At 41.4% G+C, this 19770-nt stretch overlaps 1 protein-coding gene across 2 annotated transcripts in view; it reads right to left on the bottom strand.

Moving 5' to 3' along the window:
* Positions 1 to 19770, bottom strand: part of Csmd1 (CUB and Sushi multiple domains 1) — a 1398492-nt gene that overhangs the window by 435502 nt on the left and 943220 nt on the right. The gene's annotated exons all lie outside the window — the stretch shown is intronic.

Below are 19770 nucleotides of genomic sequence, written 5' to 3'. Positions count from 1 at the left end.
CTGTCTATCATCTATCTATCTATCTATCCATCTATCTATCTATCTACCTACCTACCTACCTACCTACCTACCTACCTACCAACCTATTTATACATTTGTTTCTTTGCAGACTTTTGCAGGCACCGTATTAGTTATGCCTCTACTGCTGTGATAAAATATCTTGGTCAAGGGCAACTTACAGAAACCATTGATGGACTCTTCAGACCTCACCCCATCAGCAAGTTTAATTAATCCCCATATTTATTCATTCTATCAGTCCTGTTGCCTAAGAGAACATTGGATCACACTAGTATCAGGAGAGAACAGTGGCTACATTGCTAATGGTAAATGTGTCAACTATATTCTGAATTTAGGGGAGTAAGCAGCTGTCATGTAGAATGCTGGCATAGTATTCATCACCCAGGAATTTAGCCCTGAGCCTGGAGGTACAGCCCACACTGCTCCTGTGATGACGCACATTCTCTTTTTCTATAAGGGAGGGGACATAAGGTGGTTGGAGGGAGGAAAGGAAGGGGGGAGGTAATGCAAATATATTTTAATTTTTTAAAAAAATTAATAGAAAAAAGATTTTCAAACCCCAGTGGTCATCATTCTCATAGTTCTGTATAAGAAAATACTTCAATGAAAGTGAATATCAGATAAAATACTTTCTAATTATTTTAAACCAAATGATAATTAATAATAAATATCAAATTGGAGTATTTTTTATAAAAAACTGAATGTAAGCACATAAAATATTTTATAAATATTCTTCAGTGATTACTAAACTTTACATAAAATTATTTAATAAGGATTGACTATTATTTTATGCGTCTATTTCTATCTGTGTGGGGTGAGTCACCTGGGGAGTTTGGGTGGAGACAAGTATGCAGAGCACACATGTAGAGGGTGGAGGACATCCTTGGTGTCTTAACCCCCCACTGTCTTTGAACAGGGTCTTGTGTTCTACTGCACTTGCCACCAGATTGGCTAGCAATCTTCTAGGCATTTCTATTTCTCTCCCTCCGGTCTTCCAGTAGAATTACACACATGCTTTAGTGTCTGCCTTCAGCTAGATCCTACGCATCCAAACTTGGGCCCTCATGATTGTAGGACAAGGGCTTTACCCACTGAGTCACCTCCGCAGCCCTCAGTCACTCTTTGAAGGGAATTTTAGCAATGTTGGAGAAACATGTTAATTTTAGTTCACTTTTTTTTTTTTTTTTACTGTTACATTTGAAACCTTACAGCACAATCTTTGAATAATTATTGAGGTATTTTGTACACTTCTGAACGTCTCCCTACTGGGGATAGTGGTTTGAGTGCTTCTTGCTTTATTCTCTGGGCTCACCCTCAAAGCCTTAAGCTGTCACTGAGCCCATTCAAAAACGAGCCCCTTCCCTTGTGAGGCCTGATGGGCTGGCGGCAGTGTGTGGATGCTAATAGGGCTTTCCGTCTCCGGAGAGTTGCCTTTTAATGCAGCATGCTGTTGCTGTGTCTACTTAAAATTAGTTCTAGTATCATAAGTGCTAACCTCATTATTTCAGAATAGTTTACATAAATAGCACATAAATCCTTAAAATGAAATAGTTCAGAGCCCTAGAATTAGCCTTAAAAACAAAATTGTAGGCTTTGGCTCAGCAGGGAGGAGAAGGGGAGTGAAATTATGCACATTTAGTCCCGAATCTCTTCAGAGATTGACAATAAAGAATTATTGATAAATTATGTGGTTACTATCACAGAGCAAGCAAACAACAACAATACAAAAAGAAAAGAAAAAAGAAAAATAACCAGAGTTGTCTTTGGGGATCTTAATTAACTCCCTGGTGCTCTGGTGGCAACAATATCGATTTAGTTTTGTACTAACATACAAAACTAAACCTTCATATGTGGGGACCACACAAGACAAACACTCCAATTTACCACAGACAAAGGATTGTTCTCTTTTTGTTATAGGGAAAGGGTCAGCCAAATGATGAAAAAAAATTCACGCAATTTTTTTCTTTTACAGGTTTTACACTCAAGGTGAAAGACTGACCCAGTGAGCATCATGGAAAACCAATAGTGGCAAAATGAAGGATCTTTGATGAGCAGAAAGAACCTTTCAAAAATGTTCACATCAACTTCAGTCTGCTAGAGCAATCCCTTGAGGCCTCTATAAAATATTAGTAAATGTTTTGAATTCCCAATGTGTCTTAGAACTAGCGAGATTAAAATCACTTGACATAAAATACTATTCCCAGACAGACTATATGCATTTAGCTTCTATTGAGAATTGTTTTCATATAAACCTGAAATATGAACATGAAATCTTCAAGGAATATCATATTTTGACTGTACAGTTTAAGGCAAAAACAGTAATTCCAAACTCTTTAGAATAAAGCCAACTTGGATTTTTGATTATAAACCATACATCTACAACCATCAGTTTTTCTTCACTGTTGGCTATGCTCAGGGGTGTGCCTAGGGACATAAGGAGAGAGAAGATATCCTTGTGATGTATCTGCCTGGCACTGGGTAGTCTGTGTGGTCACAGCACCCATGTTAATATGTAGAATGAGACTGGCATATGGCTGGCTGTGATGGAGAGTAGGAATCCCAGACCATGGCCTCTGTGTTTAAGTTATGCATATGTGCTATCTCAGGGAGATGCACATGCCTCTGGACTTGGTGTTTGTTTTCTTTTCTGCTAAAGGGGATAGAAATTGTTATGGGGAGGACGGTAGGCATGAAGAACCCCTTCAGGACACAAATAAGTACATAGCCCCTATTCTAACACTACATAGACCATCCATGAACTATGAGTTAGAATCTAATCTAATCTTTCAACCCAGTCTCAACTCAGATGGCATTCTCTTAATTCCTGTGGTCCAACTGGGTCTTGAGTTCATTTTCTCAGTCTCCTGGGGAGGGAAACAACTCGTATGGAGCTGCTTCTCACAGAATTATCTCCAGGCTGCAAAGGACAGGATGGACAGCGAAACAGACGCATGATGGATGAACTTGATGCATGGACGCTGACCGCTAACCTAGGCATCCTCAGAGAAGGGACAAACAAGGACCCGAACAGGACAAGGTCCCACAGAGTAAGTCATGTGGACTTGAGGAGCTGGCTCACCTGCAGGAAATGACAGATTGGAATAAAGGTAAACCCACACACGTGGAGATGTGAGCCACACCCGGGGCTGCAAGGGGGAGCACTCCAGGATGGGCCTTGGTTGAAGCAAACCCAAGATATTTCCCTACATACTGGACATCACTGAGGAGAGCTGTTTAAACCTGTTTGTAAACGTGTGTCAGGTATCACTGATGAGCACAGCCATGTTCTGTCAGCAGTAGGGACAGGAGTTCATCTCTGAGGGAGTCCATTGAATGAGAGTTGTACACTGCCCAAATTACCCTGAAATTTACACGGAGTTTTTGGAAATACCTGACCAAGTATGATCGATCCACAAAATGAGAGATTCAAGATTTGTACATTGAAATAGTTTTTACGTCTTGACCGCTCTCTGCAATCTAAATCCAACCCCCAGTTCTTTCTAACTAAAATACTTGGAGCTGACAATCCTCTCATGTTGTAGGCAGTGCTAATAGAGAGAACTATGAAGTTGAGCAAGATGAGAGTCTAACAGAGCTGCTAATGAAGACAGCCTGGAGCCAGGAGCACTGATCTCAGAGGATGAGAAGGAGGAGAGGAAAGAGAATTGCTAATGGTGATCGACTCAAAACACTGGTAAGCTGGGGCAGTGTGGGTGGAGAGAGATGCAAAGAGGCAGAGAGAAGAAGCAGGGATGCTAATGGACAGTGAACAAAGACACCACAACTACACAGGCAGAGATCAGACATCCAGGCTGGGGCACTGTGAGCTGAGTTTTCTAAGTGGGCATTCTGTAATCAGTTCTAAGTAAGTTTGGTGGGTCACAGGGACAGAATGGAATCCAAGTGCGTATTTCAAGGGAAAGGCTCTTTTGTTGAGATTCAGCAAATTGGCCAGAAATCTCCAGATAGGTCCCGGGAGGGAGAGCTTTCCACTCTGTTTTCATTTCTGTTCTATTTCAGTTTTCTGAGATGTGGGCTCTGATGTAGATAGGCAATCCTTGTGATTTTCCTGCTGTGGCCAAAGAATATTAAGATTCCATGTGAGTATTACCCTACCCAGAACCCAAAGTGTGTATCATTACATTAAAAGGCTTGTGTTTATATAAAGAAGGGCTTTCTGTCCCCAGCTATTCACTCATCAGAATCAAGCATCTTCCAGGAGCAGTCCATTTTGCTATGCAAAATGGTGAGAAGTCACAGTTGGCTGCAGCAGTCCTCAGTAAAACCTGTGATGTCCTACAGATTGCAAACTGATGATACACTTGAGTTATCTTGACTAACAAGGGAAATGCAAGAAAGGGAGCCATATGGACTCACCTTTTTCTGTGGTATCTGTGTACAGGCATCCAGAATATCCGTTTCTGTTTCCATGATATGGGGAAGCTGTGAATGGCTGGCCCATCCTCTCACTGGGGTGTGGCAAACCAAGTTACTAAAACATCCTCATTAACATCTCATCAAAAGGCATAGTATCCTAAGATAACAGAGCCAACCCAGGACTCATCACAAGAGTAAACTAATGAGACCACAAAACATGCTCTAGAGGCAGGAACTCCTGCTCACAATTCCATGGAAAATACTACATTCTTCTAGGGTTTCATGTTGTCTTTTTGTGCCTGAGAGATTTCAAGATAATTAAGGGAAGTCATCTCCCTATTTGTGATAGTGTATTCCATAGATGCAATATTAATGATACAGTCTGATTAGTAGGTCGGTAACACTAATAACTAATATTTCTTTCCACCTCATGTTAACAAATGAAAAGAATAATTGATGCACAGAGGGGATAGATCTTAAACCATAGATTACTCAAAGAGGCTATAGAGGTGTAATTATGAGCCCTTTGGCAAAGTCTGTACAAGTTACTCTAAAAGGATGTGAGCTCACATTTGATGCTCACTGCTGATGTCCAGAAGACAAGGCTCACTGTTCTGAGTGTGCACCGTGACATGATGCCAACTTGTGCCGCATTGTCTAATTCTGGTCTTGGTTATGTGCAATGACTCTTCTGACTTTTCTTCTTGGTGAGTGTTTCTTTAAAGCCCACAGTTTATTTTCATTGAGACTTTGAAGATGTACAAATGGTGATATTTCTTTTTTTCTTTCCTTATAAAATTAGACTGCCTTAGGTATTTCATTATAGTAACAAAACTGAGAAGTTTGGCCCATTTCTCAGAGAACACCTGGGAGCCATGTTCTCATAAGATGCTAAGTTATCTGACTCATGTCTGGAGCACAGATTTGCTTATAGAGAGTATTGTTTCCATTGAGTCATCCTACTCCAAAGCATGGGTACATCTTCCTCTCTACAAGTTCTCAGGGGCTTGTGAAGTTTGATGCTCATAACTTAACAGGGTCTAGAATCATCTAGAAGAAAAATTTCTGGACATTTCTTTCCCCATCTTTCCCAGTCTGTCTTTCTTCCTGATTCTTTTTTATTGTTGTGTATTTTTCTCTGCTTTCCTCTCTTTCTTCCCCCTCCCCTTGTACCCTCTACCATGATCCCCATGTTCCAAATTTACTCAGGAGATCTTGTCTTTTTCTACTTTCCATGTAGATTAGATCCATGCATGTCTCTATCAGGGTCCTCATTATTGTCTAAGTTCTCTGGGATTGTAAACTGTAAGCTGTTTTTTCTTTGCTTTATGTCTAAAAGCCACTTACGAGTGAGTACATATTATATTTGTCTTTTTGGGTCCGGGTTACCTCACTCAATATTCTGTTTTCTAGATCCATAAATTTGCCTGCAAATTTCAAAATGTCATTATTTTTTTCTGTTGTGTAGTACTCCACTGTGTAAATGTACCACCTCCTCTTTATTTATTTTTCAGTTGAGAGGCCTTTAGGTTGCTTCCAGGTTCTGGTTATAACAAAAAAATGCTGCTATGAACATAGCTGAGCACATGTCCTTGTGGTATGATTGAGCATCCTTTGAGTATATACCTAAAAGTGGTATTTCTTGGTCTTGAGGTAAGCTGTTTCCTAATTTTCCGAGAAATACCAAATTGATTTCCAAAGTGGCTGTACCAGCTTGCACTCCCACCAACAATGCAGGAGTGTTCCCTTTACCCCACATCCTCTCCAGCATAAGCTGTCATCATTGTTTCTGATCTTGGCCCAAACAGTGATATTTCTGCCTACATTCCATGTTCTAAATAATTCTAAGAGAATTTTTTTCCTGGTAGTAGGAGCCACACCATGGCCTGCTGCTGTGTGTGTCTCTTTTCTCTGCTTCGAGGACCTCCAGAAACATTATGGGCTCATATTCAACAGCAAGCTGACTGACTGATTGCCAATTAAAAATAACTCATACCATCACTGTCTTATATGAGGTGCCCGCTATGTCAAGCAAGCAAAGGCATTCCAGTTAAAATCGCCTTCCAGACAGAATATGAACCTGTGGAGCATCTGTGTTCTGAGGATGCCCTGTACTCCCAGGTAGTGCTCCTGAACTTGATGGGAGCAGGCTGACAAACAAGCGAGCTGCTCTGAATTTAATTGAGGTCTAGCTGCATTCAGCTGCTTTGCAGAGACTGTGCTCTACCCGCTGATATTCCTATGCTGGATTCTCGCTAAGCAGTGACTGACTAAATAAGACTGTGTCTCTGTGCATGCCTCCCTGTCAGTTCTATTGTGAGGATTGCTCTAGGGGATGTGTAATGTAAAGGCAAACATGGAAGACAGATATGTATTGTTGGCTGTTTTTTTTACTCTTTGACTCTTTTGGGGGCCCACCACCCAGTTCCCAAATAATCACACATGAGACTTATTTTTTCTTATGAATGCCCACCTTAGCTTGGCTTGTTTCTATACAGCTTTTCTTAACTTAAATTGTCCCATCTACCTTTGCTTCTGGGCTTTTTCCTTTTCCTACTTTTGTAAATCAGTCTTACTTTCACTTTTACTCAGTGTCTGGCTGACTGGGTGGATGGTGGGCCCCTAGCATCCCCCTCTCCTTATTCTCCTGCTCCTAGATCTCTCTCTTCCCAGATTTCTCCTCCTATTTATTCTCTCTGTCTGCCAGCCCCATCTATTTTTCTCCTGCCTTGCTACTGGCCATCCAGCTCTTTATCAGACCAATCAGGTGTTTTAGGCAGGCAAAGTAACACAGTTTCACAGAGTTAAACAAATGGAACATAAAAAATGTACCACATCTTTTCATCATTAAACAAATGTTCCGCAGCAAAACAAATATAACAAATCTTCAACTAATCTTCCACAGAAGATATTTAATGAGATTGTGCTGCGAGTATTAGTCCTAATTAATTTACATGTATGTGTGAGTCATAAGGGCCATTCCCAGTCTTCCTGGGCTTTTCCAGACAAACGACTCTGAATCCTCTCCACCCACACCTAACATCACAAGGTGAATGCTTCATATCTTCTAATTTGTATTAACTTATTTGCTTCTGATTTACTAAGAAGATGCTTGCTGAACATCTACCATATATCACAGTGTTAGGCAGAAGGCTACAAGGACCATTAAAGAAGTAAATAGCAAGAAAGAATGAAAGCGGGAAGGCTCACCAAGTAAGGAGGTGACATCACTGATTCCCACAGCCTGGAGTGTTGGATGACTGCCTTTGATCAAAGCAGAAGAACCTACGCTTCTGCTATCCCCAGCTTGTGCTACCATGAAGAACCCTCTGGAAATTACCATCTCATCTGCATTGACCATTGCCCATGACGAAGGCTTTGGGACAATGTAAGATCCTGAGCTGTCTTCAAGACTATAGATGGTAAATTGGTGTTAGGGTTGGCAACATTATGGGACCCGTATGTGGTCAATATAAACTTGTTTCAAATTTTTCCAATATCCCATTGCCCCCCCTCCCCACTGGTGCAGGAGAATTGTCTGTATTCTGTCAATCATGTTTTAAATAAATGCTGATTGGCCAGGCAGGAAGTATAGGTGGGAAAACCAGACAGGATGTAGAAATGATGCAATGAGAACAGGAGAATTCTGGAAAGGAGGAAGTTGATTCCACCTAGTTCTGCTCAGACCACTGAGGAAGCAGGATATGACCTGACAGCTGAAAAAGGTACCGTACCATATGGCAAAAATAGATCAGAATAATGGGTTAATATAAGCTATAAGAGCTAATAAGTAGCCTGAGCTAATGGGCCAATCAGCTTTATAACTTATTGAGATCTCTGTGTGATTTTCTTTGGGGCTTTCCGGCTGTGGGGTACCAGGCAGGACAGAAACTCCAACAAGCAACCCCCTCGTGTTACACCCCACAGTGGTGCAAATTATCCTGTGCTATGGAATAGATGTTCTGATTGACACCTGACACATAGAGGCCACTGCTTTTCTAAGCAGTTCCCATTGGAATCAAGGATTTGCAAATAGAAACTAGCACCACAGTGATAAGAAAGATGATCATAAACAAGTGAAAATGATAACTGGTCTTTAAAGCACTAGATTGTGATTGTGCACTACATTCAGCTAGCTGATAGACTGCTTGCTTTGTTAGTCAGCCTGGTCAGTACCTGCTCCCATCAGCTCTGGTCTACAACCTCACTTGAGTTTCCAGTGGAAAAAAACCTCACCCTGTGAACTCCAGTAATGACTGGTGTGTCGAGATAGGCCTTTGAGTGCAATAGTTCACCAATGTTATGGAGGTAATCAACCACTTTCTAATGGAGACTCTGCTGAGTAGCAGAAAACACACACCTGGTACTTAGAATTTGTCTAAGAACCTATGATTGGGGAGCTCAGGGGCTCCCAGGGTGAACCTCCTCTATTATTCTGCTAAATGCGCACAAGGTCAAACTGCACCTCTAAATTCCTCTCATTAACCATAGATTAGTGTGTTCCTCAGATCTCACAAGAGAAGCATTTTTGTGCAGTGGGGATGGTTAATACAGAAAGTCACAACCAGTCAAAGTGCAAAGAATAAACTTACATGTAGTACTCAGCCATAAACGGGACATTTGCATAATATCCCTTGCCAAGATTCAGAGACTACCATAGAGGAGGGAGGGGAAAGGTTGCAAGAGCCAGAGGTCAGAAAAATGGGGTCTTCTGGACTTGACAGGACCACTGTACTCATGAACCCACAGCTGCCGTGGTTCCGGTCCAAGACCTGATAAGATCAAGGGAGTCAACATTCTAGTCTAAAATAGGAAGGACCCTAACTGAGGAGTTATGGGCAGTTGACAGCTTCTGGGAAGAAATAACCAGCTTTCTGTAAAGGAATGTGGTTCCAGCGTGGTTGGCCATACTCCAGGGGATGTCCTACACCCTAAAATATATAAACAGCAGACATTTGGGTTGATGGGTTATTAAACTTTTAAAGAGGACATGAATTAGGGGTGCGTAGGGAGATGGAGGTGAGTCTTGGAGGATTAAGGATAAATATATAATATATGTTATATATTTACATATATATATAGTATCAAATAAAAACACATGTATAAAATGCTCAAAGTATTAATTAAAATAGCCAAGCCTCATGGAACATCATGGAACATCATGGAATGGAGGTGAAAAAATTGCGGGAGTCAGAGGACTAGAAAGTCTGCTGTGAGATTGTGTTTTGTTGAAAAAAAAAAAAAGCAAAGCTCTGTCAATGATAATTCCACAGAATGCCTTCAGAAACAAGATCTGGATAAAGACATCTGCAGATACATCAACGTAGAAAGGGGAAATGTAACAGGGTCTCAGTCCGAGACTAAGTACTGTATGTGTGTGTTATATGTAATAATAATGCATGCAATAATAATAATCAAAGAAAAAGAAGCCATGAATTTGAAAGGGAGTAAGGTGGGGATAAGAGGGATTTGAAGGGGGAAGAGGGACAATGGCAGGGGAAGGGTAAGATCATATGATTATATTTTAATAATAAGCATTTTCAATAAATTATTGGATATTAGTCACAGTTACTCACTCCAATAATCAGTCTCAGTAATGGGGAGGCTGAGGCAGGAAATTACTACAAGTCCATAGCTAATTTGAGCTACATTGTAAGTTCCGGGACAGCTTGGGCTATAAAACCAGTAAGATTGTAATAGGGTTTCTATTTATGAGATGAAACACCATAAGCAAAAAGCAAGTTGGGGAGGAAAGGTTTACACTTCCGTATCATTGTTCATCATGGAAGGAAGTAGGGACAGGAGCTCAAAACAGGGCAGGAACCTGGAGGCAGGAGCTGAAGAAGCAGCTATGGACAAGAGTTGCTTACTGGCTTGCTTTTCATAGCTCATTTAGCCCGCTTTCTTTTTTATTTATTTACTTATTTATTTATTAAAGATTTCTGCCTTCTCCCCGCCACCACCTCCCATTTCCCTCCCCTTCCCCCATCAAGTCCCCCTCCCTCATCATCCCTAAGAGTAATCCGGGTTCCCTGCCCTGTGGGAAGTCCAAGGACCACCCACCTCCATCCAGGTCTAGTAAGGTGAGCATCCAAACTGCCTAGGCTCCCACAAAGCCAGTACGTGCAGTAGGATCAAAAACCCATTGCCATTGTTCTTGAGTTCTCAGTAGTCCTCATTGTCCATTATGTTCAGCAAGTCCGGTTTTATCCCATGCTTTTTCAGACCCAGGCCAGCTGGCCTTGGTGAGTTCCTGATAGAACATCCCCATTGTCTCAGTGTGTGGGTGCACCCCTTGCGATCCTGAGTTCCTTGCTCGTGCTCTGTCTCCTGCTCTTGATTTGGACCTTGAGATTTCAGTCCGGTGCTCCAATGTGGGTCTTTGTCTCTGTCTCCTTTCATCGGAAACAACCTAGATGCCCTTCAATGGAAGAATGGATGAAGAAAGTATGGAATATATACATATTAGAGTACTACTCAGCAGTAAAAAACAATGACTTCCTGAATTTTGCAGGCAAATGGACGGAAATAGAAAACACTATCCTGAGTGAGGTGAGCCAGACCCAAAAAGAGGAACATGGGATGTACTCACTCATATTTGGTTTCTAGCCATGAATAGGGGACGTTGAGCTTATTATGCGTGATCCTAGAGAAGCTAATTAAGAAGGTGAACCCAAAGAAAAACATTTAGCCTGTTTTCTTATAGAATCCAGGAACAATTGCCCAAGGATGGCACCACCCACATGGAGCTGGGCCCTCCCACATTGATCACCAATTGAGAAAATGCCTTACAGCTGGATCTCATGAGAGCCATTTCCTCAATTGGGTCTCCTTCCTCTCTGATGCCTTCTGCCTGTGTCAAGCTGACACACAAAACAACCAGTACAGAGACCCTATCTAAAAAACAAGAATGAAAAGGTATTTTTACACAGATATTCAAACACTCAGTGATTTGGCTTCTGAAGGAAACATACCAACCCTGAGTGCTTACACTGGGAATAAGGGCCACGAAACTGTTACTGGGTGTCAATAAAGTGCCCAGAGTTAAAGAGACAGAATTAGGGAAGGAGACTTCACAGAACCCCTCATTGGTGTGGAGGACAAATAACACTCATGAAGGATACTCAGGTTGAGGAGCCTATGAGACACAGTTCCCACCACTGCTTAGAATTTAGGAAGATCCTATGGCTGTTTGTGCATGGGGAAACTCTGCCCTTTCTAGACCTCTCTAAGCCAGGGCTGGGAAAACTCAACCACTCTGTTAACTACTTTGTTCTGGGAGTCTTTAAAACTCCCAAAGAAAAACAACAAATACTAAATTCTGCCAGGAGTGCTATCTCATATATATATATATATATATATATATATATATATATATATATATATATATATATATATATATTTAGATTTTGGAGGCAAGGGTTCTCTAATAAGCTCTGCCTGTCCTGGAACTCACTCTGTAGACCATGCGACCATGCTTGCCTTGAACTCAAGAGATCGGCCTGCCTCTGTCGCCCAAGTGCTGAGATTAAAGGCGTGTACTCGTACTTTTAATCCCAACACTCGGGAGGCAGAGGCAGACAATCTCTGTGAGTTTGAGGCTGCCCCAGTTTAAATACTGAGATCCTGTCTTGAAAAAAGAAAGAAAATAGCAAAACAAAACTATGAACTTTGTAAAACTGGATCACACATTTTTATCAAAAATATGAACATGCTTTTTTTAAAAAAAAACAAAAACACAGGATGATATAAAACTCAATATTCCCATAGGTTTTTCTAACTTAGACCAGCTATTCTTCACCTATGTTGTGTTCTGTCCTCTGACATCTTATGACATCCAGGCTTATCTGTATGCAAAGTGAAGTCAGTAATGCCAAGAGAGCAGACGTTTAGTCCAAAGAGCGGCTGGCATGCTGGGCTTTTCTCCATGTACCCTGTCAAGACCTAATGAAGGGAACCACTGCTTCTGGAGGCATGGGTCAAGGAGTACGACCCACAGATGGGCTGCTTTACATATTCTGTTGGTCAATCATCCACAAAACCATAGCCAGTTACTTCTTCTGGGAGGAACTTTAATCACATAGAACATCTTTTCTAGAATGATATTTTGAATGTCCTGCAGTTTTCTGTGGAGAGGGGGATGCAGAGTGATAACCCACATGGGCTCATCGGTTCCTGTCAGCATGCTGAGGGCCATTTAGTCCTGTGTAACAGAACTATTTTAAGCTCATAACAGTGGAGAGGTGGCTTGGCACATAAGAGCTCTTGCTGTTCTTACAGGGGATCTAGGTTTGTTCCCAAACACCAACATGGAGGCTCACAACTACCTGTGGCATGAGATCAAGTATCTGATAACTGCCTTCTTTCGAACTCCACGGGAAACACATACACATGGTCCACATACACACAGACAGGCACATGCACAGACACATAAATACATGAAGAAAATATTAAGACAAAAAGAAAAAGGAATGTTTCAAAGGGTTTTGCTAAATATCATGTTTGTGCCATAGTTCTTATTCAACATATAAATTGATGCCTGTAATTATCTTATGATGCTGTTGGCTCTCACTGTGAGGCACGAAAGCAGTCAACCATTTAGCAAGGTTCCCCACACAGGAGAGTGAAAGCCAAGCACAGACCTTCAGACCTTAATTCCATTTCCTGGTATTTTGGCTTTGTCTTAACTCTGTGTTGTTGGCTTTGCCAATGATGTTAAAATGCAAAAGGAAGTCAAGTGGTTTAGTCTTGTGATCCCATCTGCTCATGAAACTGAGACAGGAGGACCACAAATCCAAAGCATATCTGAGTTACAGTCAATTCAAGACAGGCATGGTCAGTTTAGTGAGACTCTGATTCACCAAAACAAAAAACCAAATAAATAGTAAAAAGACAGTTGAAGGTCCAGTTCAGCAGTGGAACACTTTCCTCAAAGGTACCAAAACCTAGGTTCAATTCCCAACAACACACACACATACACACACACACATGCACACAAACATATATACATATATACACATGCATGCATGTGCACACACATGCACACACATGCATGAATATATACATGCATAAACACAAACATGTATACATATATGCATATACACACAAACATCTATCACACATGCATACAAATACATACAAACAGACACATGCACAAACGTGAACACACACAGGATAATTCATAACATTTTTATGTTATTGATTGATTTTGAAATGATTGTTGGAATTCTAAATTTAAGTGAATCTGCAGAATGGAAAAAAATTGTTTTATGTAAAGATAGAGCATTTCCTCAACTCCCAAGAACATATTCATATTACTGATAAACTTACTCTGGATGCAGCAAACCTGTCTGTTCCAGCATAGTGACAGTCTACTCCACATACAGACCGCAAGGAACTTTTTAAAATAGATGTATTTTTCATCCAAATGATACTAAATCGTCCTCTTCCTTACTTGTGTAATTTGAACTTTTTCCTTGCTTTCTCTTCTACATAAGCCATCAGGAAGCATGACATGGTTTCTCTTCCTACAGTGTTACCAGTTAAATCCCTTTTTACACACTAGACAGGAAGGAAAACAACATCCTTGACCTTACTACAGGGCCATGTGAGCTGCCTGCTTCCAAAAGCTGCAGGCTGTTTCCCAGCATCAACACTTTCATCAAAACACCTATGCCCCTCCCCTAAGGCCAGACATCAATACAGTTCCGCTGCCTACATTGTACCAATGTGGCGGAACACATGAGAATTTACCAGTTAACAACTTCTGCAGCCAAGTCCAAGGAGCAAATTCATTCTGGAACCAACATTTTGAGACTCAGCTGAACTTCATCTAGAAGCAGTCATATAATTCTAAAAATAAAACCAGAATTCTCTTCTCTAGCTATCAATTTTCTTGGGTTCCTACATGAACCTTGTGAGTAATCTTAGGAGTGATTGATTATCTTGATGTCATTGCAGGAGCCACATTTAAGCTGATTGACAAAATCTGATTCTAGGCTGCAAACCAAAGCCATTCTCTTGTTTTATGTCAAAATAGTGACTATAAAGTAAAGCAGCCTGGGGCCGACTGCAGCCAGGATGCTGGGTTTAATGACACTGCGGTCTAATTGTCTTTTTTTCGCTGAAGAAATCCTTTGAATCTTCACCACACATCATCAAATTGCCATTTGGAGTTCAGCTTGGGCTCCTTTCTGTAAAATGAGACTGGTCTATTCATTATAATGATGGCTTCTTGGGTAATGACACTGTATAGGCGTCCTAGCGCAGAAGGAGCTGTCACTAATGTGCCCTTCAGAAGCTACAGCAAAACCCTAGTGAAGGACCCACGTCGCTAAGCAGACTTGCACGTTTGTGGAGTCCAGAGGCCATCCATCCATCCGAGAACTGCTTCCAGCCTTGGGATTATGAACATTTCACTCAAGAAACACAACATTGACTGTTTTGAATTAAGACAGAAAAAAATAGAGCAGTTGAAAGAAAATCATTCCGATCTTTCCTTTAATTTAAAAAATTTGACAAAGCGACCCTGCAAAGGAAAGTGGCCCTGTACCATGAAGAGTACAACACTCTCTTGCAGACAGGATGACAGAGCTGAGGGAGCCTGTCATGTGGTGAGTGACTCCCCATCCTCCCGGCCATTCCCTCACCCCATTAACCTCCCTATGGGCCCTGTCCTGTTTACATTTAGCACATTTTTGTCTAACTAAGACTGAAAGCGGTTGAATAACTGCTTCTGCTTGGGCCTCCTGATAGGGTTGAGGGACCACGTGAGAGTGTACAATACACTCATCAGTGCTTTTCATGTCATTTCTATGTAGACAAAAAAGGAAAAGGAAAAAAGTTCCCACTTTGGTGCTGAAATATATTGGTCACCCACAGCTGAGTGATGGATAGATCTTGCGGCTCTACGGCATGAGGATGAGCAGGTAAACATGACTAACAGCACATCCACCACCACGGCTAATGCATGACAGGAGCTAACTTTGGAAGGGAATTATGAATGGACAGACATAACAGAAGAGAAAGGGCTAGAGGGTTTTCCCATTCTCTCTACAGTTACCAACTCTCTGTTCCTGAGATGGTCCCTGAGAAAACAAAAATCTTTTTCTTTTTCTTTTGTTTAATGTCTGGGTTTTACCATGTAGCCCTGATTGACTTGGAACCTCCTATGTTGACCTCAAATTCAGAGATCTGCTTGCCTCTATCTCCCCAGACCTGGGATTAAATATATTTTCTGCTTGCAAAGGAAAACTTTTGAGGAAACAGCTCTTTGCAGCATGAGTGAATTTGTGCCCCTTTTAAGTGTGAGCCTGAGCCTTTATAGGTGAGCTATTTAACCTCTGACTAAATTTTGTTTTTCTCCGTCATCTTAGATGTCCATCTCTTGGAAGACTGAATGATAATTTTTGCTCCTTGGCTACCAGCCACATGCTGGGGCTGCAGCTCTGTCTTCCACTCTACCTAATGGTTACCTAATCGGGAAAATCTCAGCCACCTTCAAGATCACGTACCTTGAGTTGTGGCAAAGCCCAGCTTATGAAAACCTTTCAAACTTTGCTCCATTCTGCAGTGGGGGAGATTTTTACCCCCCCCCCACTATGGAGACAGAGTCAGCTCATCTTCAAGGGGTACTCGGAGTCCTATATCTCTGTGACATGCAAGGCCTTTGCTTGTCACTTTTCACCCTGTTTACCTGAGCCTTTCTGCTTCCTTGAACGTTGAGAATTAACCTACTTATATCCCCTTTTCAATGTGAAAACACCCAGAAGGCTCGGGGATTTTCTCTCTCACGAATGTATTTATATAAATGTGTTCTGCATACAGCAGCTACTGAACTTTGGTATTTGTCTGCTGCACAGTAATGGTTCTATCTTCTATTTAGATACAATGAAAATTACCCAGGAGCACCTACACGACAAAGATGCAGCGAATAGTTGTCTTGTGAAAAGCAAATGAATACAATAGTATAATTCTATCGAAACACACAAATACTGTCTATTTTATCTTGGAATGGAACACAAGAGAGTTGTGAGCCACTCTTTCTGTATGTTAACTCACAAATGCCCACAGAACACTACATGGAATGATATTGATGAAGAAGCAATAATATATTCTTTCATATAGAACTCACTATTTACTGTTTCTTTTTATTCCAAATGACTTTTTATTTCATTTATTTATTTATTTTTCAGCTTGTGGCTTGAATAAAGGGCTTCATTCTCTCTATATCTGAGCTATAAGCCTGCCCTGGCCCTGTATTTAATTAATTAGCTATTAATTTACTTTTTTGTAGCACTAATGTTGACTGTAAGACTTGACACATGCTAGGTAGAATGCTGTTATCTTCAACCCTCCTTCACATTTTTTTTTTGGAGGCTGGGTTCCCTAGGATCACCTCAGATTCACTCTGAAGCTCATTCTATCCTGGAATGTGTGATCGTCCTGCCTCAGCCTTCCAAATGGCTGGGATGGCAGGCATGTACCAGGGGGCATAGTGGTATTTAGGTTTAGATGCTAGACCAGTGATGTGAATTTCAGGAAACCCTGGTACAGAGTGCCTTGTCTTCCTGAGCTTCAGGGAGCAAGTGGTCAACTCAGAAGTCCTGCTCTTGGAGGAATGTGTGAAGAGGCGCCAGGGAGTGCTGTGTTTCTCTCATCAGTTGTTCTCAGCCTTCCTAACACTGTGACCCTTTAATATGGTTCCTCGTGTTGTGGACACCCCCAATCACAAATTATTTTTGTTGCTACTTCATAACTATAACTATGATGCTGTTATGAATCATAATGTAAATATCTGTGTTTTCCAGTGGTCTTAGGTGACTCCTGTGAAAGGGTCATTCAATCCCCCATAGGGGTTGCGACTCAGCTTGAGAACCAGTGCTCTACAGAACTGTAATTGTCATTTTTATATTAAAGCACCAGGGAAACCAAAACAAAACAAAACAGCCATTTAGGGGAACCATGAATTTCATGTTTTCTCATGAATAGTAATGTAGTGCCTCCTTACAGAATTTTTCAAGGCTGAACTTCTGCCTCCAAGAATTTTTCATACATTCCAAATGTTCCTCATTCAATTTTAGCATGACTGACATCTCAAGAAAGATGGAGATCATGCTAATGTCTCAGCAATCTTGTCAGCCTGGCACTGATGCAGAAAAAAGGATTCACAAATCAACTAACCAATGGAGTAAAGACATAGGCCCAGTGCAGTCTACTGGGCAGTGACCGAGGAGCAGAGGTGACTCAAAAGGGCGAAGTTGGCTGCTTCAGTGGATGGTGAAGGGACAGCTCAAGAGTCATCCACAACAAAGGACACCCTAGGCGTGGACCTTACACTGCTCCCAAAGAGTAACTTCAACTATTCACATGTCTGAGTGTAAAATGCAAAGTTATGAATCTAGAAAACCTCAAAGGAAATATGTTAGAATTTATTAAAATGAGTTCCTCTGCTGCAAACCACACTGGTGCTGTGGAAGAGAGAATCTGAGGTGTCTGAGATACACTATGAGTCCCAGGGCAGCCTGGACTTCAGGGAGTAAAAAATTTCAAAACAAACAACCCTCTGACAGAAATCTCTTAGATCCCAATTAAAAAGTAACAATTAAAACCAGAGAAAAATCTAGACATGTATTTCACTGAAGATGACAGGCAGATGGGATATAAATATACAAAATGTTTCCCAAACCTCATGTCATAAGTGGAAATGCAATTTGAAACCACAACGTTGAGTGCCCACACGTCCCTCCCAACGGACCAAACCCGGAAGACTGATAGCAGCAGATGCCCAGGGACTCTAGGAGGCAAGAGCAGGGCTGTTGCTAAAGGGAGCTTCAGAGTTTCTCACAAACCAAACTGGTAAGTAATTAACAGTAGCTGAAAGCAACCAAGGTGTTCATTAGAGAACAGTGAGATGAACTATGGGTTCAGGGACATCTGAACCAAAGGCAATGATTTAACAATGGAAACCACATAGGTATGGAGGGAAATTAACGCACACGTCTAAGTAAAAGGTATTGATTTGGAAAAGCTGTGGGCAACGTGCTTTCAACTTTGAAACATTCCAAAAAAGCCAAAACTTCCCAGATTTTCTGACTTTGGTTAGCCAGGGTTTAGGTTGAAAGAAAGATGTAAGGACAGAAGCTGGGATTTGAGGATACAGAGACTGCATGCCACGATATTGTTGTCATATGATGTGACTCATTTGCTTAAACTCATGAGACATGTAGCGGCAAGAGCACATCCCAGTATACACTATAGACTGATGCTTCAACAGTCTAGACATGGGGGTGCCAACAGTGGGCAAGCAACTGCCTGTCTACCTGAGAGGCCCCCCAAGAGAGCTCTCCTTTTCCACCATGGTGTGACAGTGAGCTTGAGGATGCTCAAAATATTTTCTTAATTAACTAGCAAAATGGACAGAACAGCAACAACAGGGAAGCCAGGATGATGTCAGTCACAAACACCACACGTCTTTGGAAACACTGAAATATGAGCAGTTTGTTACAAGCAGAAGCAGTTGCTAAGGAGAAACACATTTTCCTCTCTTCAGTGATATAAGCCCTGGTGAGTTGTCTATGTGCCTGTAAAAGAAAAGCCTGAGACATGTGCTTGTGAGTAACGCTAATTAAACCCATGGTCAGCAAACAAAACCCAAATCCAAACAGAACGACCCACACAAGGAGACAGCACTGGCTGAAGACAGCAGAGGACTCTAGAAATGAGAGGAAGATAGGAAAGGGTCAGGGTGAACATGATCCAAATACAGTGTAGAAATACATGAGAATGTCATAACAAACCCCATTATTATGCATAATTAACATATGCCAAGAAAACCCCCAGTGATCTAAGGTCGAATTTTCAAACACTTAACTTTGCATAGGAAATGCTGAGCAACAAAAAATAAAATGAATTACTCATGTTCCTGCATCCTGAGCTTCATTTTAATAAAGTACACTACAGCTAACTCTCTTTATACATTGAATATTAATGCAGATTATCGTGAGAAATACAAGTCCATTTCATGAGGATTAGTTTATCAGGCATATAGAAGAGGACACTGGAATGTTTGCTCATTTGCTTTCTAGCAGATGAAGGGAGGTTGTTATTTTGGAGTCTGGTAGTACTAGAAGAAGCTATCATGATGTCTAAGGACCACACAAGGAGAGGGTAGAGGGAGATACATGTCAAGCGACGGGAGGAAAAACGATGGAGCACAGCAAGGCAGATGGGATGGAGTGCAGAACTAGAGCTTGACAAAATATTAATACGAATACCTCCCCTCCCCCCTTGAAATGAATAGTGGTCAATGTGGAGACTCGTGGCAGCCTGAAATGGAGAGGAGATAATCAGCAACTTCTGGGGGCTCGGTCCTAT

This window comes from Chionomys nivalis, chromosome 20 (assembly GCF_950005125.1).
Source record: "Chionomys nivalis chromosome 20, mChiNiv1.1, whole genome shotgun sequence".
Classification (NCBI taxonomy): Eukaryota; Metazoa; Chordata; class Mammalia; order Rodentia; family Cricetidae; genus Chionomys; species Chionomys nivalis.
This window is presented reverse-complemented; position numbering and strand designations above follow the sequence as displayed.